The sequence below is a fragment of the Phalangium opilio genome, unplaced genomic scaffold (assembly GCF_054372755.1).
Source record: "Phalangium opilio isolate 3A_F unplaced genomic scaffold, DU_Popi_V2 ptg000209l_1, whole genome shotgun sequence".
NCBI classification, from domain to species: domain Eukaryota; kingdom Metazoa; phylum Arthropoda; class Arachnida; order Opiliones; family Phalangiidae; genus Phalangium; species Phalangium opilio.
This window is the reverse complement of record NW_028324217.1, coordinates 13134914-13150731: the sequence shown is the minus strand read 5'-3', so window position 1 is coordinate 13150731 and position 15818 is coordinate 13134914. Positions and strand designations below refer to the sequence as shown.

General features: G+C 37.6%; 3 non-coding genes and 27 pseudogenes across 3 annotated transcripts; all 30 read right to left on the bottom strand.

Annotated features, from left to right (window-relative positions):
- Positions 1–123: 123 nt before the first annotated feature.
- Positions 124–242, bottom strand: LOC149620153 (5S ribosomal RNA; annotated as a pseudogene).
- A 1312-nt stretch (positions 243–1554) lies between these two features.
- Positions 1555–1673, bottom strand: LOC149620152 (5S ribosomal RNA; annotated as a pseudogene).
- A 3395-nt stretch (positions 1674–5068) lies between these two features.
- On the bottom strand, positions 5069–5187 carry LOC149620151 (5S ribosomal RNA; annotated as a pseudogene).
- A 117-nt stretch (positions 5188–5304) lies between these two features.
- Positions 5305–5407, bottom strand: LOC149620150 (5S ribosomal RNA; annotated as a pseudogene).
- Positions 5408–5545: 138 nt separating this feature from the next.
- Positions 5546–5664, bottom strand: LOC149620149 (5S ribosomal RNA; annotated as a pseudogene).
- A 361-nt stretch (positions 5665–6025) lies between these two features.
- On the bottom strand, positions 6026–6144 carry LOC149620148 (5S ribosomal RNA). Its single transcript, XR_016375684.1, has one exon. It is a non-coding gene; the product is annotated as a 5S ribosomal RNA (ribosomal RNA).
- A 135-nt stretch (positions 6145–6279) lies between these two features.
- Positions 6280–6382, bottom strand: LOC149620147 (5S ribosomal RNA; annotated as a pseudogene).
- Positions 6383–7442: 1060 nt separating this feature from the next.
- On the bottom strand, positions 7443–7561 carry LOC149620146 (5S ribosomal RNA; annotated as a pseudogene).
- A 119-nt stretch (positions 7562–7680) lies between these two features.
- LOC149620145 (5S ribosomal RNA) lies at positions 7681–7783 on the bottom strand (annotated as a pseudogene).
- A 121-nt stretch (positions 7784–7904) lies between these two features.
- On the bottom strand, positions 7905–8007 carry LOC149620144 (5S ribosomal RNA; annotated as a pseudogene).
- A 137-nt stretch (positions 8008–8144) lies between these two features.
- On the bottom strand, positions 8145–8263 carry LOC149620143 (5S ribosomal RNA; annotated as a pseudogene).
- A 135-nt stretch (positions 8264–8398) lies between these two features.
- On the bottom strand, positions 8399–8517 carry LOC149620142 (5S ribosomal RNA; annotated as a pseudogene).
- A 360-nt stretch (positions 8518–8877) lies between these two features.
- Positions 8878–8996, bottom strand: LOC149620141 (5S ribosomal RNA; annotated as a pseudogene).
- Positions 8997–9371: 375 nt separating this feature from the next.
- Positions 9372–9490, bottom strand: LOC149620140 (5S ribosomal RNA; annotated as a pseudogene).
- Positions 9491–9625: 135 nt separating this feature from the next.
- Positions 9626–9744, bottom strand: LOC149620139 (5S ribosomal RNA; annotated as a pseudogene).
- Positions 9745–10104: 360 nt separating this feature from the next.
- LOC149620138 (5S ribosomal RNA) lies at positions 10105–10223 on the bottom strand (annotated as a pseudogene).
- Positions 10224–10358: 135 nt separating this feature from the next.
- Positions 10359–10477, bottom strand: LOC149620137 (5S ribosomal RNA; annotated as a pseudogene).
- Positions 10478–10837: 360 nt separating this feature from the next.
- LOC149620136 (5S ribosomal RNA) lies at positions 10838–10956 on the bottom strand (annotated as a pseudogene).
- A 137-nt stretch (positions 10957–11093) lies between these two features.
- Positions 11094–11196, bottom strand: LOC149620135 (5S ribosomal RNA; annotated as a pseudogene).
- A 136-nt stretch (positions 11197–11332) lies between these two features.
- LOC149620134 (5S ribosomal RNA) lies at positions 11333–11435 on the bottom strand (annotated as a pseudogene).
- Positions 11436–11795: 360 nt separating this feature from the next.
- On the bottom strand, positions 11796–11914 carry LOC149620133 (5S ribosomal RNA). The gene has a single exon (XR_016375598.1). It is a non-coding gene; the product is annotated as a 5S ribosomal RNA (ribosomal RNA).
- Positions 11915–12049: 135 nt separating this feature from the next.
- On the bottom strand, positions 12050–12168 carry LOC149620132 (5S ribosomal RNA; annotated as a pseudogene).
- Positions 12169–12528: 360 nt separating this feature from the next.
- On the bottom strand, positions 12529–12647 carry LOC149620131 (5S ribosomal RNA; annotated as a pseudogene).
- A 361-nt stretch (positions 12648–13008) lies between these two features.
- On the bottom strand, positions 13009–13127 carry LOC149620130 (5S ribosomal RNA). Its single transcript, XR_016375597.1, has one exon. It is a non-coding gene; the product is annotated as a 5S ribosomal RNA (ribosomal RNA).
- Positions 13128–13262: 135 nt separating this feature from the next.
- Positions 13263–13381, bottom strand: LOC149620129 (5S ribosomal RNA; annotated as a pseudogene).
- Positions 13382–13741: 360 nt separating this feature from the next.
- LOC149620128 (5S ribosomal RNA) lies at positions 13742–13860 on the bottom strand (annotated as a pseudogene).
- Positions 13861–13994: 134 nt separating this feature from the next.
- On the bottom strand, positions 13995–14113 carry LOC149620127 (5S ribosomal RNA; annotated as a pseudogene).
- A 135-nt stretch (positions 14114–14248) lies between these two features.
- On the bottom strand, positions 14249–14367 carry LOC149620126 (5S ribosomal RNA; annotated as a pseudogene).
- Positions 14368–14727: 360 nt separating this feature from the next.
- LOC149620125 (5S ribosomal RNA) lies at positions 14728–14846 on the bottom strand (annotated as a pseudogene).
- Positions 14847–15601: 755 nt separating this feature from the next.
- Positions 15602–15704, bottom strand: LOC149620124 (5S ribosomal RNA; annotated as a pseudogene).
- Positions 15705–15818: the final 114 nt, after the last annotated feature.

Genomic DNA, 15818 nt, shown 5'->3' with positions numbered 1-15818 from the left:
ATAATTCGAATTTAAATTAAGTGAGACAAATTAACCTTCATCTTTTTAAAACAATAATAAAAAGAAAACATGTTTGCTTTTTTCATATCTATTAAAATTTAAAAGAGGAAAAAAAAGTGAAAAAGCCAACGGCACGCCTTGTTCCTAAGTGGTCTCCCTCCCAAGTACTGACTGCGCTCGACGCTGCTTAACTTCGGTGATCGGACGATAACCGGTGTATTAAGCGTAATATGGCCGTTGCCGAGAGTGCTAGTTAATAATTTGAATTTAATTAAACTTCATCTTTATAAAACAATAACAAAAAGAAGATATGTTTTTTTTCATATCTGGTGGAATTTAAGAGGAAACAAAAGTGAAAAAGCCAACGGCACGCAGTGTTCCCAAGTACTGACTGCGTTCGACGCTGTTTAACTTCGGTGATCGGACGAGAACCGGTGTTTTCAGCGTGATATGGCGTTGCCGAGAGTGTTAGATAATAATTCGAATTTAAATTAAGTGAGACAAATTAACCTTCATCTTTTTAAAATAATAACAAAAAGAAAACATGTTTGCTTTTTTCATATATATTAAAATTTAAAAGAGGAAAAAAATGAAAAAGCCAACGGCACGCCATGTTCCTAAGTGGTCTCCCTCCCAAGTACTGACTGCCCTCGACGCTGCTTAACTTAAGGGATCGGTCGATAACCGGTGTATTAAGTGTGATATGGCCGTTGCCGAGAGTGCTAGTTAATAATTTGAATTTAATTAACCTTCATCCTTATAAAACAATAACAAAAAGAAGATATGTTTGTTTTTTCATATCTGGTGGAATTTAAGAGGAAACAAAAGTGAAAAAGCCAACGGCACGCAGTGTTCCCAAGTACTGACTGCGCTCGACGCTGCTTAACTTCGGTGATCGGACGAGAACCGGTGTTTTCAGTGTGATATGTCCGTTGCGGAGAGTGCTAGTTAATAATTCGAATTTAAATTAAGTGAGACAAATTAACCTTCATCTTTTTAAAACAATAACAAAAAGAAAACATGTTTGCTTTTTTTCATATCTATTAAAATTTAAAAGAGGAAAAAAAAGTGAAAAAGCCAACGGCACGCCTTGTTCCTAAGTGGTCTCCCTCCCAAGTACTGACTGCCCTCGACGCTGCTTAACTTAAGGGATCGGTCGATAACCGGTGTATTAAGCGTGATCTGGCCGTTGCCGAGAGTGCTAGTTAATAATTTGAATTTAATTAACCTTCATCCTTATAAAACAATAACAAAAAGAAGATATGTTTGTTTTTTCATATCTGGTGGAATTTAAGAGGAAACAAAAGTTAAAAAGCCAACGGCACGCAGTGTTCCCAAGTACTGACTGCGCTCGACGCTGCTTATCTTCGGTGATCGGACGTGAACCGGTGTTTTCAGTGTGATATGGCCGTTGCGGAGAGTGCTAGTTAATAATTCGAATTAAAATTAAGAGAGACAAATTAACCTTCATCTTTTTAAAACAATAACCAAAAGAAAATATGTTTGCTTTTATTCATATCTATTGGAATTTAAAAGAGGAAAAAAAAGTGAAAAATCCAACGGCACGCAGTGTTCCTAAGTGGTCTCCCTCCCAAGTTCTGACTGCGCTCGACGCTGCTTAACTTCGGGGATCGGACGATAACCGGTGTATTAAGCGTGATATGGCCGTTGCCGAGAGTGCTAGTTAATAATTTGAATTTAATTAACCTTCATCTTTATAAAACAATAACAAAAAGAAGATATGTTTGTTTTTTCATATCTGGTGGAATTTAAGAGGAAACAAAAGTGAAAAAGAAACCGGCACGCAGTGTTCCCAAGTAGTGACTGCGCTCGACCCTGCTTAACTTCGCTGATCGGACGAGAACCGGTGTTTTCAACGTTATATGGCCGTTGCCGTGAGTGCTAGTTAATAATTCGAATTTAAATTAAGTGAGACAAATTAAACTTCATCTTTTTAAAACAATAACAAAAAGATAACATGTTTGCTTTTTTCATATCTATTAAAATTTAAAAGAGGAAAAAAAAGTGAAAAAGCCAACGGCACGCACTGTTCCTAAGTGGTCTCCCTCATCATGGGTGGGACTCTTACAAAATATTCGTGCCTGACGCGCTTAAAGCCCGCGTGTTGTATTTATGTCACGACCTTCCCTCTGCCGGCCATTTCGGAAGTAGAAAAACTTTGAAACGAATTCAAAGTCAGTTTACCTGGGAGAACGTCACCTTAGACGTCATGAAATACTGCCGCTCATGCACAGTATGTCAAAAACACAAAGTTCCCAGACAGCTTCCAGCCGGCCTAATGAAAAGCAGCGATGTCCCTGACCCGTTTTCTGTTTTATCAATAGATTTGAAAGACCCATATTGTAGAAGTAAGAGAGGGTACAAGTATATTTTAGTAATTAGTGATTATCTGACGAAATGGATCGAAGTGTTCCCCCTTCGTTCAGCCACTACCAAACCCATCGTCAAACATTTGATCGACGACGTTTTTACCAGGTTTGGTCTGCCAAACACTGTAGTTAGTGACAACGGAAAAGTTTTCGTTTCCAAAGTAATGTCCCAAGTCTTCCAACGGATGGGTATTAAACAACGATATACATCGTTATACCACCCACAAGAAAATCCCGTGGAACGATACAATCAAACAATAGGGACCATGATAGCGTCGTACGTAACAGATAACCACAAAGACTGGGATCTGTATTTACAACAGTGCGCCATGGCTATTAGAAGCGCAGTCAACGAGTCCACCGGGTTTAGCCCGGCAGAGTTGATGTTTGGCCGCGAAATATGGACCGCGAGTAGTTTAGTAACCCCTAGCGATCCGGGGGCATTTAGTACTGAAACCGAAAAGCTCTATGGCCTGAATATTTTACCAAAAGCACACAAAGCTTTGGAAAGCGCTTACGCTAATATTAAGAAGGCTCAAGTTCGGCAAAAAGCCAACTACGACAAGAAACATAGAGACTTTGAGGTAGCAGAAGGAGATTTAGTTCTTAAACGCACTCATTATCTGTCCAAAGCTGCTGACAATTTTGTTGGTAAGCTAGCCGAAAAGTTCGAGGGACCCTACAAAAAAGCTAATAAGCTAAGCTGTAGGACGTACAAATTGGCGAATATGAAGACAAACAAGCTATTGTTTGGTACATACCATATTTCCCAACTCAAACCCTTTACAGAACGTCAGGATTTAGTCCTATCAGATAATTATTTAGCGACGTCACAAGCCTCAGCTAGTGAGCGAGGTGACGAACCGATAGTAACGTCCAGGGTGGAATCTCAACGAGATGAACCTGAAGACATCTTGGTACCAGACCCTTTAGTTATTTCCGACTTAGAAGCTAATGATAGCGAATCGGTAGAGAACGAGGTACCCCCAGTTAGAGGTCGGGTTTTACGTCCAAGAGATCCCCTAACTGGAAGAGTCAAGTACAACTCGTGTTTGTCTGATTAATTTTTGTTTATTAAATCGCCGCGTAGTTTCCCTTTTATGTGCACTTGTATATATCGAGATCTCTTTCTTTTTTTTTATTATTATTTGTTATTAGGTATACCTTTAGTTTTCACATGATCATAACCACTTTTTTTATTATTATTCATTGAGTTTTTAATTTCGAACGCGGACGTCCGAAGCCAGTTTGGGGGGAATTGTAACAACAATATAAATTTAATTTACCAAATTCAATAAGATCCCTTTAATAATAGGAATATCCTTTCAAAGCAATAAAAATTTCCCTATGACCTTTCCAATGCAATCTTAATGCTGGTCGTTGTTTGCATTGGAAAGAGTCTTTAACCCTTTAGCTAGCGTATTCTTTAGGCCAAGAGATTCGTGAAGCTACTCAAATTCTAAAGCCTCAGTTACGCCCTCCCGTTTTTATCTACTGGTTCTTTCAGCGTTCCTTATAAGCCCCGAAATATTTTTCTTTATTCTATTGAGAGTTGCCAATGCATAGCTGTTGTATTATAGTGTATATATTGTAAATAAGTTTATAAGAAGTGCTCGCGAGAGTCAAAGAGGTCAAAGACCAAAAATATCCAAAAGGCGTGGGTCGCCAAGGTAACACCGGTACCCAAGTGCTGACGTCAATCTGACGTGGTCTAAAATACCACAAAAGCGTCACCATGATTGGCTGACCCGTGAAGGAGGTCATTCACGCGAACTTCAATAAAAACTCGGGTCCATCAATAGAAGAGATTCATATTCAGAATTAAAATTTGTCCGACCCTCTCCGGAGGTTATGCCCGACCGTCACCGATCGAGCCACGAGACGCGAACCAGCTACGCTATGCCGCCAACCGCGACTAAGTTTCGCCGGACTCGACTGTTCTAATACCGGACGCAGGACATCGCGCGCCCGAGTCAAAAATTTAAGCGCGAATTACTGAAAAGTAAGCGACGAGGGCTACCGCTGGTAAAGAACTATTCATCTCGCCGCCACATGGATTAATTAATCAACGCGAGCTGATGAACCTTCCGCGACACGGACGCTAACGAAAACGCGACTCTACCACCACGTTCCGCTTGTCCACCCGTTTCGGACAAATCTCCTAGATGCCGCGAGCCGTCGACCCTGACGAAAAACAGTAACGTTATCTCACGCTTTAGCGTTAATTTAATTTCATACCTATTTTATTATTCGTTCCATTATTTCATTTGTTTGTTTAATTTGTTAGAATTAGTTTTTACTTAAGTAAGGTCATGACCATAGTTTTAAATAGCAGAAAGTAATAATTATTAAAACTATAAAATGTTAAACATTAGTTAACATTGGTAACTCGAAATCTCGCCTCTTTATTATTATCTCCTTAAAACCCCTAGACAAACTGACCAATCATATTTAATTTTATGATCTACCCCGTTAGATAAACCGAGGGTAGCTGAACCCGACGGATCTTTGTAGCCTATTCGATTCTTGATTTAGAAGTATGCTAGCCCTACTTGCTTATTCCTTCACCCTAAGTAAATTCGCTACAACCTTCATCTTTTTAAAACAATAACAAAAAGAAAATATGTTTGCTTTTTTTCATATCTATTGGAATTTATAAGAGGAAAAAAAAGTGAAAAAGCCAACGGCACGCAGTGTTCCTAAGTGGTCTCCCTCCCAAGTTCTGACTGCGCTCGACGCTGCTTAACTTCGGTGATCGGACGATAACCGGTGTATTAAGCGTAATATGTACGTTGTCGAGAGTGCTAGTTAATAATTTGAATTTAATTAACCTTCATCTTTATAAAACAATAACAAAAAGAAGATATGTTTTTTTTCATATCTGGTGGAATTTAAGAGGAAACAAAAGTGAAAAAGCCAACGGCACGCAGTGTTCCCAAGTACTGACTGCGCTCGACGCTGCTTAACTTCGGTGATCGGACGTGAACCGGTGTTTTCAGTGTGATATGGCCGTTGCGGAGAGTGCTAGTTAATAATTCGAATTTAAATTAAGTGAGACAAATTAACCTTCATATTTTTAAAACAATAACAAAAAGAAAATATGTTTGCTTTTATTCATATCTATTGGAATTTAAAAGAGGAAAAAAAAGTGAAAAATCCAACGGCACGCAGTGTTCCTAAGTGGTCTCCCTCCCAAGTTCTGACTGCGCTCGACGCTGCTTAACTTCGGGGATCGGACGACAACCGGTGTATTAAGCGTGATATGGCCGTTGCCGAGAGTGCTATTTAAAAATTTGAATTTAATTAACCTTCATCTTTATAAAACAATATCAAAAAGAAGATATGTTTGCTTTTTTCATACCTGGTGGAATTTAAATAGGAAATAAAAGTGAAAAAGCCAACGTCACGCAGTGTTTCCAAGTACTGACTGCGCTCGACGCTGCTTAACTTCGGTGATCGAACGAGAACCGGTGTTTTTAGCGTGATATGGCCGTTGCCGAGAGTGCTAGATAATAATTCGAATTTAAATTAAGTGAGACAAATTAAGCTTCATATTTTAAAAACAATAACAAAAAGAAAATATGTTTGCTTTTTTCATATCTATTGGTATTTAAAAGAGGAAAAAAAAATGAAAATGCCAACGGCACGCAGTATTCCTAAGTGGTCTCCCTCCCAAGTACTGACTGCGCTCGACGCTGCTTAACTTCGGTGATCGGACGAGAACCGGTGTTTTCAGCGTGATATGGCCGTTGCCGAGAGCGCTATTTAATAATTCGAATTTAAATTAAGTGAGACAAATTAACTGATGTTTTTAAAACAATAACAAAAAGAAAATATGTTTGCTTTTTTCATATCTATTGGAATTTAAAAGAGGGAAAAAAAGTGAAAAAGCCAACGGCACGCAGTGTTCCCAAGTACTGAATGCGCTCGACGCTGCTTAACTTCGGTGATCGGACGAGAACCGTTGTTTTCAGCGTGATATGGCCGTTGCCGAGAGTGCTAGTTAATTTATCGAATTTAAATTAAGTGAGACAAATTAACCTTCATCTTTATACAACAATATCAAAAAGAAGATATGTTTGCTTTTTTCATATCTGGTTTAATTTAAATAGGAAATAAAAGTGAAAAGGCCAACGTCACGCAGTGTTTCCAAGTACTGACTGCGCTCGACGCTTCTTAACTTCGGTGATCGGACGAGAACCGGTGTTTTCAGCGTGATATGGCCGTTGCCGATAGTACTAGTCAATAATTTGAATTTAATTAGCCTTCATATTTATAAAACAATAACAAAAAGAAGATGTTTGCTTTTTTCATATCTGTTGGAATTTAAAAGAGGAAACAAAAAGGAAAAAGCCTACGGCACGCAGTGTTCAAAAGTACTGACTGCGCTCGACGCTGCTTAACTTCGGTGATCGGACGAGAAAAGTGTTTTCAGCGTGACATGGCCGTTGCCGAGAGTGCTATTTAAAAATTTGAATTTAATTAACCTTCATCTTTATAAAACAATATCAAAAAGAAGATATGTTTGCTTTTTTCATACCTGGTGGAATTTAAATAGGAAATAAAAGTGAAAAAACCAACGTCACGCAGTGTTTCCAAGTACTGGCTGCGCTCGACGCTGCTTAACTTCGGTGATCGGACGAGAACCGTTGTTTTCAGCGTGATATGGCCGTTGCCGAGAGTGCTAGTTAATTTATCGAATTTAAATTAAGTGAGACAAATTAACCTTCATCTTTATAAAACAATATCAAAAAGAAGATATGTTTGCTTTTTTCATATCTGGTTTAATTTAAATAGGAAATAAAAGTGAAAAAGCCAACGTCACGCAGTGTTTCCAAGTACTGACTGCGCTCGACGCTGCTTAACTTCGGTGATCGGACGAGAACCGGTGTTTTCAGCGTGATATGGCCACTGCCGAGAGTGTTAGATAATAATTCGAATTTAAATTAAGTGAGACAAATTAACCTTCATCTTTTTAAAACAATATCAAAAAGAAAACATGTTTGCTTTTTTCATATCTATTAAAATTTAGAAGTGGAAAAAAAGTGAAAAAACCAACGGCACGCAGTGTTCCTAAGTGGTCTCCCTCCCAAATTCTGACTGCGCTCGACGCTGCTTAACTTCGGTGATCGGACGATAACCGGTGTATTCAGCGTGATATGGCCGTTGCCAAGCGTGCTAGTAAAAAATTTGAATTTAATTAACCTTCATCTTTATAAAACAATAACAAAAAGAAGATATGTTTGTTTTTTCATATCTGGTGGAATTTAAGAGGAAACAAAAGTGAAAAAGCCAACGGCACGCAGTGTTCCCAAGTACTGACTGCGCTCGACGCTGCTTAGCTTCGGTGATCGGACGAGAACCGGTGTTTTCAGCGTGATATGGCCGTTGCCGAGAGTGCTATTTAAAAATTTTAATTTAATTAACCTTCATCTTTATAAAACAATATCAAAAAGAAGATATGTTTGCTTTTTTCATACCTGGTGGAATTAAAATAGGAAATAAAAGTGAAAAAGCCAACGTCACGCAGTGTTTCCAAGTACTGACTGCGCTCGACGCTGCTTAACTTCGGTGATCGGACGAGAACCGGTGTTTTCAGCGTGATATGGCCGTTGCCGAGAGCGCTATTTAATAATTCGAATTTAAATTAAGTGAGACAAATTAACCTTCATGTTTTTAAAACAATAACAAAAAGAAAATATGTTTGCTTTTTTCATATCTATTGGAATTTAAAAGAGGGAAAAAAAGTGAAAAAGCCAACGGCACGCAGTGTTCTTAAGTGGTCTCCCTCCCATGTACTGACTGCGCTCGACGCTACTTAACTTCGGTGATCGGACGAGAACCGGTGTTTTCAGCGTGATATGGCCGTTGCCGAGAGTGCTAGTTAATAATTCGAATTTAAATAAAGTGAGACAAATTAACCTTCATCTTTTTAAAACAATAATAAAAAGAAACATGTTTGCTTTTTTCATATCTATTAAAATTTAAAATAGGTAAAAAAGTGAAAAAGCCAAAGGCACGAAGTGTTCCAAAGTGGTCTCCCTCCCAAGTACTGACTGCGCTCGACGCTGCTTAACTTCGGTGATCGGACGAGAACCGCTGTTTTCAACGTGATATGGCCGTTGCCGAGAGTGCTATTTAAAAATTTGAATTTAATTAACCTTCATCTTTATAAAACAATATCAAAAAGAAGATATGTTTGCTTTTTTCATACCTGGTGGAATTTAAATAGGAAATAAAAGTGAAAAAGCCAACGTCACGCAGTGTTTCCAAGTACTGGCTGCGCTCGACGCTGCTTAACTTCGGTGATCGAACGAGAACCGGTGTTTTTAGCGTGATATGGCCGTTGCCGAGAGTGCTAGATAATAATTCGAATTTAAATTAAGTGAGACAAATTAAGCTTCATATTTTAAAAACAATAACAAAAAGAAAATATGTTTGCTTTTTTCATATCTATTGGTATTTAAAAGAGGAAAAAAAATGAAAATGCCAACGGCACGCAGTATTCCTAAGTGGTCTCCCTCCCAAGTACTGACTGCGCTCGACGCTGCTTAACTTCGTTGATCGGACGAGAACCGGTGTTTTCAGCGTGATATAGCCGTTGCCGAGAGCGCTATTTAATAATTCGAATTTAAATTAAGTGAGACAAATTAACCTTCATCTTTATAAAACAATATCAAAAAGAAGATATGTTTGCTTTTTTCATATCTGGTGGAATTTAAATAGGAAATAAAAGTGAAAAAGCCAACGTCACGCAGTGTTTCCAAGTACTGACTGCGGTCGACGCTGCTTAACTTCGGTGATCGGACGAGAACCGGTGTTTTCAGCGTGATATGGCCGTTGCTGTGAGTGCTAGTTAATAATTCGAATTTTAATTAAGTGAGACAAGTTAACCTTCATCTTTTTAAAACAATAATAAAAAGAAACATGTTTACTTTTTTCATATCTATTAAAATTTAAAAGAGGTAAAAAAAGTGAAAAAGCCAACGGCACGCAGTGTTGCTAAGTGGTCTCCCTCCAAATTACTGACTGCGCTCGACGCTGCTTAACTTCGGTGATCGGACGAGAACCGGTGTTTTCAGCGTGATATGGCCACTGCCGAGAGTGTTATATAATAATTCGAATTTAAATTAAGTGAGACAAATTACCCTTCATCTTTTTAAAACAATAATAAAAAGAAACATGTTTGCTTTTTTCATATCTATTAAAATTTAAAATAGGTAAAAAAGTGAAAAAGCCAAAGGCACGAAGTGTTCCAAAGTGGTCTCCCTCCCAAGTACTGACTGCGCTCGACGCTGCTTAACTTCGGTGATCGGACGAGAACCGCTGTTTTCAACGTGATATGGCCGTTGCCGAGAGTGCTATTTAAAAATTTGAATTTAATTAACCTTCATCTTTATAAAACAATATCAAAAAGAAGATATGTTTGCTTTTTTCATATCTGGTGGAATTTAAATAGGAAATAAAAGTGAAAAAGCCAACGTCACGCAGTGTTTCCAAGTACTGACTGCGGTCGACGCTGCTTAACTTCGGTGATCGGACGAGAACCGGTGTTTTTAGCGTGATATGGCCGTTGCCGAGAGTGCTAGTTAATAATTCGAATTTTAATTAAGTGAGACAAGTTAACCTTCATCTTTTTAAAACAATAATAAAAAGAAACATGTTTACTTTTTTCATATCTATTAAAATTTAAAAGAGGTAAAAAAAGTGAAAAAGCCAACGGCACGCAGTGTTGCTAAGTGGTCTCCCTCCAAATTACTGACTGCGCTCGACGCTGCTTAACTTCGGTGATCGGACGAGAACCGGTGTTTTCAGCGTGATATGGCCACTGCCGAGAGTGTTATATAATAATTCGAATTTAAATTAAGTGAGACAAATTAACCTTCATCTTTTTAAAACAATAATAAAAAGAAACATGTTTGCTTTTTTCATATCTATTAAAATTTAAAATAGGTAAAAAAGTGAAAAAGCCAAAGGCACGAAGTGTTCCAAAGTGGTCTCCCTCCCAAGTACTGACTGCGCTCGACGCTGCTTAACTTCGGTGATCGGACGAGAACCGCTGTTTTCAACGTGATATGGCCGTTGCCGAGAGTGCTATTTAAAAATTTGAATTTAATTAACCTTCATCTTTATAAAACAATATCAAAAAGAAGATATGTTTGCTTTTTTCATACCTGTTGGAATTTAAATAGGAAATAAAAGTGAAAAAGCCAACGTCACGCAGTGTTTCCAAGTACTGGCTGCGCTCGACGCTGCTTAACTTCGGTGATCGAACGAGAACCGGTGTTTTTAGCGTGATATGGCCGTTGCCGAGAGTGCTAGATAATAATTCGAATTTAAATTAAGTGAGACAAATTAAGCTTCATATTTTAAAAACAATAACAAAAAGAAAATATGTTTGCTTTTTTCATATCTATTGGTATTTAAAAGAGGAAAAAAAATGAAAATGCCAACGGCACGCAGTATTCCTAAGTGGTCTCCCTCCCAAGTACTGACTGCGCTCGACGCTGCTTAACTTCGTTGATCGGACGAGAACCGGTGTTTTCAGCGTGATATAGCCGTTGCCGAGAGCCCTATTTAATAATTCGAATTTAAATTAAGTGAGACAAATTAACCTTCATGTTTTTAAAACAATAACAAAAAGAAAATATGTTTGCTTTTTTCATATCTATTGGAATTTAAAAGAGGAAAAAAAAGTGAAAAAGCCAACGGCACGCAGTGTTCCCAAGTACTGAATGCGCTCGACGCTGCTTAACTTCGGTGATCGGACGAGAACCGTTGTTTTCAGCGTGATATGGCCGTTGCCGAGAGTGCTAGTTAATTTATCGAATTTAAATTAAGTGAGACAAATTAACCTTCATCTTTATAAAACAATATCAAAAAGAAGATATGTTTGCTTTTTTCATATCTGGTTTAATTTAAATAGGAAATAAAAGTGAAAAAGCCAACGTCACGCAGTGTTTCCAAGTACTGACTGCGCTCGACGCTGCTTAACTTCGGTGATCGGACGAGAACCGGTGTTTTCAGCGTGATATGGCCGTTGCCGAGAGTGCTATTTAATAATTTGAGTTTAATTAACCTTCATCTTTATTAAACAATATCAAAAAGAAGATATGTTTGCTTTTTTCATATCTGGTGGAATTTAAATAGGAAATAAAAGTAAAAAAGCCCACGTCACGCAGTGTTTCCAAGTACTGACTGCGCTCGACGCTGCTTAAATTCGGTGATCGGAATAGAACCGGTGTTTTCAGCGTGATATGGCCGTTGCCGAGAGTGCTAGTTAATAATTGGAATTTAAATTAAGTGAGACAAATTAACCTTCATCTTTTTAAAACAATAACAAAAAAAAAATATGTTTGCTTTTTTCATATCTATTGGAATTTAAAAGAGGGAAAAAAGTGAAAAAGCCAACGGCACGCAGTGTTCTTAAGTGGTCTCCCTCCCAATTACTGACTGCGCTCGACGCTGCTTAACTTCGGTGATCGGACGAGAACCGGTGTTTTCAGCGTGATATGGCCGTTGCCGAGAGTGCTAGTTAATAATTCGAATTTAAATAAAGTGAGACAAATTAACCATCATCTTTTTAAAACAATAATAAAAAGAAACATGTTTGCTTTTTTCATATCTATTAAAATTTAAAATAGGTAAAAAAGTGAAAAAGCCAAAGGCACGAAGTGTTCCAAAGTGGTCTCCCTCCCAAGTACTGACTGCGCTCGACGCTGCTTAACTTCGGTGATCGCACGAGAACCGGTGTTTTCAGCGTGATATGGCCGTTGCCGAGAGTGCCGTTTAATAATTTGAATTTAATTAACCTTCATCTTTATAAAACAATATCAAAAAGAAGATATGTTTGCTTTTTTCATATCTGGTGGAATTTAAATAGGAAATAAAAGTGAAAAAGCCAACGTCACGCAGTGTTTCCAAGTACTGACTGCGCTCGACGCTGCTTAACTTCGGTGATCGGACGAGAACCGGTGTTTTCAGCGTGATATGGCCGTTGCTGTGAGTGCTAGTTAATAATTCGAATTTTAATTAAGTGAGACAAGTTAACCTTCATCTTTTTAAAACAATAATAAAAAGAAACATGTTTGCTTTTTTCATATCTATTAAAATTTAAAAGAGGTAAAAAAAGTGAAAAAGCCAACGGCACGCAGTGTTGCTAAGTGGTCTCCCTCCCAATTACTGACTGCGCTCGACGCTGCTTAACTTCGGTGATCGGACGAGAACCGGTGTTTTCAGCGTGATATGGCCGTTCCCGAGAGTGCTATTTAATAATTTGAGTTTAATTAACCTTCATCTTTATTAAACAATATCAAAAAGAAGATATGTTTGCTTTTTTCATATCTGGTGGAATTTAAATAGGAAATAAAAGTAAAAAAGCCCACGTCACGCAGTGTTTCCAAGTACTGACTGCGCTCGACGCTGCTTAAATTCGGTGATCGGAATAGAACCGGTGTTTTCAGCGTGATATGGCCGTTGCCGAGAGTGCTAGTTAATAATTGGAATTTAAATTAAGTGAGACAAATTAACCTTCATCTTTTTAAAACAATAACAAAAAAAAAATATGTTTGCTTTTTTCATATCTATTGGAATTTAAAAGAGGGAAAAAAAGTGAAAAAGCCAACGGCACGCAGTGTTCTTAAGTGGTCTCCCTCCCAATTACTGACTGCGCTCGACGCTGCTTAACTTCGGTGATCGGACGAGAACCGGTGTTTTCAGCGTGATATGGCCGTTGCCGAGAGTGCTAGTTAATAATTCGAATTTAAATAAAGTGAGACAAATTAACCATCATCTTTTTAAAACAATAATAAAAAGAAACATGTTTGCTTTTTTCATATCTATTAAAATTTAAAATAGGTAAAAAAGTGAAAAAGCCAAAGGCACGAAGTGTTCCAAAGTGGTCTCCCTCCCAAGTACTGACTGCGCTCGACGCTGCTTAACTTCGGTGATCGCACGAGAACCGGTGTTTTCAGCGTGATATGGCCGTTGCCGAGAGTGCCGTTTAATAATTTGAATTTAATTAACCTTCATCTTTATAAAACAATATCAAAAAGAAGATATGTTTGCTTTTTTCATATCTGGTGGAATTTAAATAGGAAATAAAAGTGAAAAAGCCAACGTCACGCAGTGTTTCCAAGTACTGACTGCGCTCGACGCTGCTTAACTTCGGTGATCGGACGAGAACCGGTGTTTTCAGCGTGATATGGCCGTTGCTGTGAGTGCTAGTTAATAATTCGAATTTTAATTAAGTGAGACAAGTTAACCTTCATCTTTTTAAAACAATAATAAAAAGAAACATGTTTGCTTTTTTCATATCTATTAAAATTTAAAAGAGGTAAAAAAAGTGAAAAAGCCAACGGCACGCAGTGTTGCTAAGTGGTCTCCCTCCCAATTACTGACTGCGCTCGACGCTGCTTAACTTCGGTGATCGGACGAGAACCGGTGTTTTCAGCGTGATATGGCCACTGCCGAGAGTGTTATATAATAATTCGAATTTAAATTAAGTGAGACAAATTAACCATCTTTTTAAAACAATAACAAAAAGAAAACATGTTTGCTTTTTTCATATCTATTAAAATTTAAAAGTGGAAAAAAAAGTGAAAAAGCCAACGGCACGCAGTGTTCCTAAGTGCTCTCCCTCCCAAGTACTGACTGCGCTCGACGCTACTTAACTTCGGTGATCGGACGAGAACCGGTGTTTTCAGCGTGATATGGCCGTTGCCGAGAGTGCTAGTTAATAATTCGAATTTAAATAAAGTGAGACAAATTAACCATAATCTTTTTAAAACAATAATAAAAAGAAACATGTTTGCTTTTTTCATATCTATTAAAATTTAAAATAGGTAAAAAAGTGAAAAAGCCAAAGGCACGAAGTGTTCCAAAGTGGTCTCCCTCCCAAGTACTGACTGCGCTCGACGCTGCTTAACTTCGGTGATCGCACGAGAACCGGTTTTTTCAGCGTGATATGGCCGTTGCCGAGAGTGCCGTTTAATAATTTGAATTTAATTAACCTTCATCTTTATAAAACAATATCAAAAAGAAGATATGTTTGCTTTTTTCATATCTGGTGGAATTTAAATAGGAAATAAAAGTGAAAAAGCCAACGTCACGCAGTGTTTCCAAGTACTGACTGCGCTCGACGCTGCTTAACTTCGGTGATCGGACGAGAACCGGTGTTTTCAGCGTGATATGGCCGTTGCTGTGAGTGCTAGTTAATAATTCGAATTTTAATTAAGTGAGACAAGTTAACCTTCATCTTTTTAAAACAATAATAAAAAGAAACATGTTTGCTTTTTTCATATCTATTAAAATTTAAAAGAGGTAAAAAAAGTGAAAAAGCCAACGGCACGCAGTGTTGCTAAGTGGTCTCCCTCCCAATTACTGACTGCGCTCGACGCTGCTTAACTTCGGTGATCGGACGAGAACCGGTGTTTTCAGCGTGATATGGCCACTGCCGAGAGTGTTATATAATAATTCGAATTTAAATTAAGTGAGACAAATTAACCTTCATCTTTTTAAAACAATAACAAAAAGAAAACATGTTTGCTTTTTTCATATCTATTAAAATTTAAAAGTGGAAAAAAAAAGTGAAAAAGCCAACGGAACGCAGTGTTCCTAAGTGGTCTCCCTCCCAAGTTCTGACTGCGCTCGACGCTGCTTAACTTCGGTGATCTGACGATAACCGGTGTATTCAAATTCAAATTCAAATTCAAAAATGTTTATTTTTTACTTTTCATTACATTACAGTTTGCTACGGGGCTAAGTCACATTGTGACTTGTAAGCCCCGTGCCTATCTGCTTAATTTAATTTAACAATTTAATTTAATCAAATAAAAAATAGATTTAACAATGGTGTCTTATAATAATTCGTGTTAAAGATTCATGAAAAAAGATTTAATGAATATATGTTATATCCACTTAAAATTGAACAGTGGCATGGTATATTATAAAATATTTAACAATTGGTTATGCCAAAGGTGGCTTTATAAAAACAAATTAAATAAAAAAGTAAAGGTTTTATTATTTTTTTCTAATATTAGTGATTTTATAGTCTTTTTAAATCTAGTTATTCAGCGTGATATGGCCGTTGCCAAGCGTGTTAGTTAGAAATTTGAATTTAATTAACCTTCATCTTTATAAAACAATAACAAAAGGAAGATATGTTTGTTTTTTCATATCTGGTGGAATTAAAGAGGAAACAAAAGTGAAAAAGCCAACGGCACGCAGTGTTCCCAAGTACTGACTGCGCTCGACGCTGTTTAACTTCGGTGATCGGACGAGAACCGGTGTTTTCAGCGTTATATGGCCGTTGCGGAGAGTGCTAGTTAATAATTCGAATTTAAATTAAGTGAGACAAATTAACCTTCATCTTTTTAAAACAATAACAAAAAGAAATCATGTTTGCTTTTTTCATATCTATTAAAATTT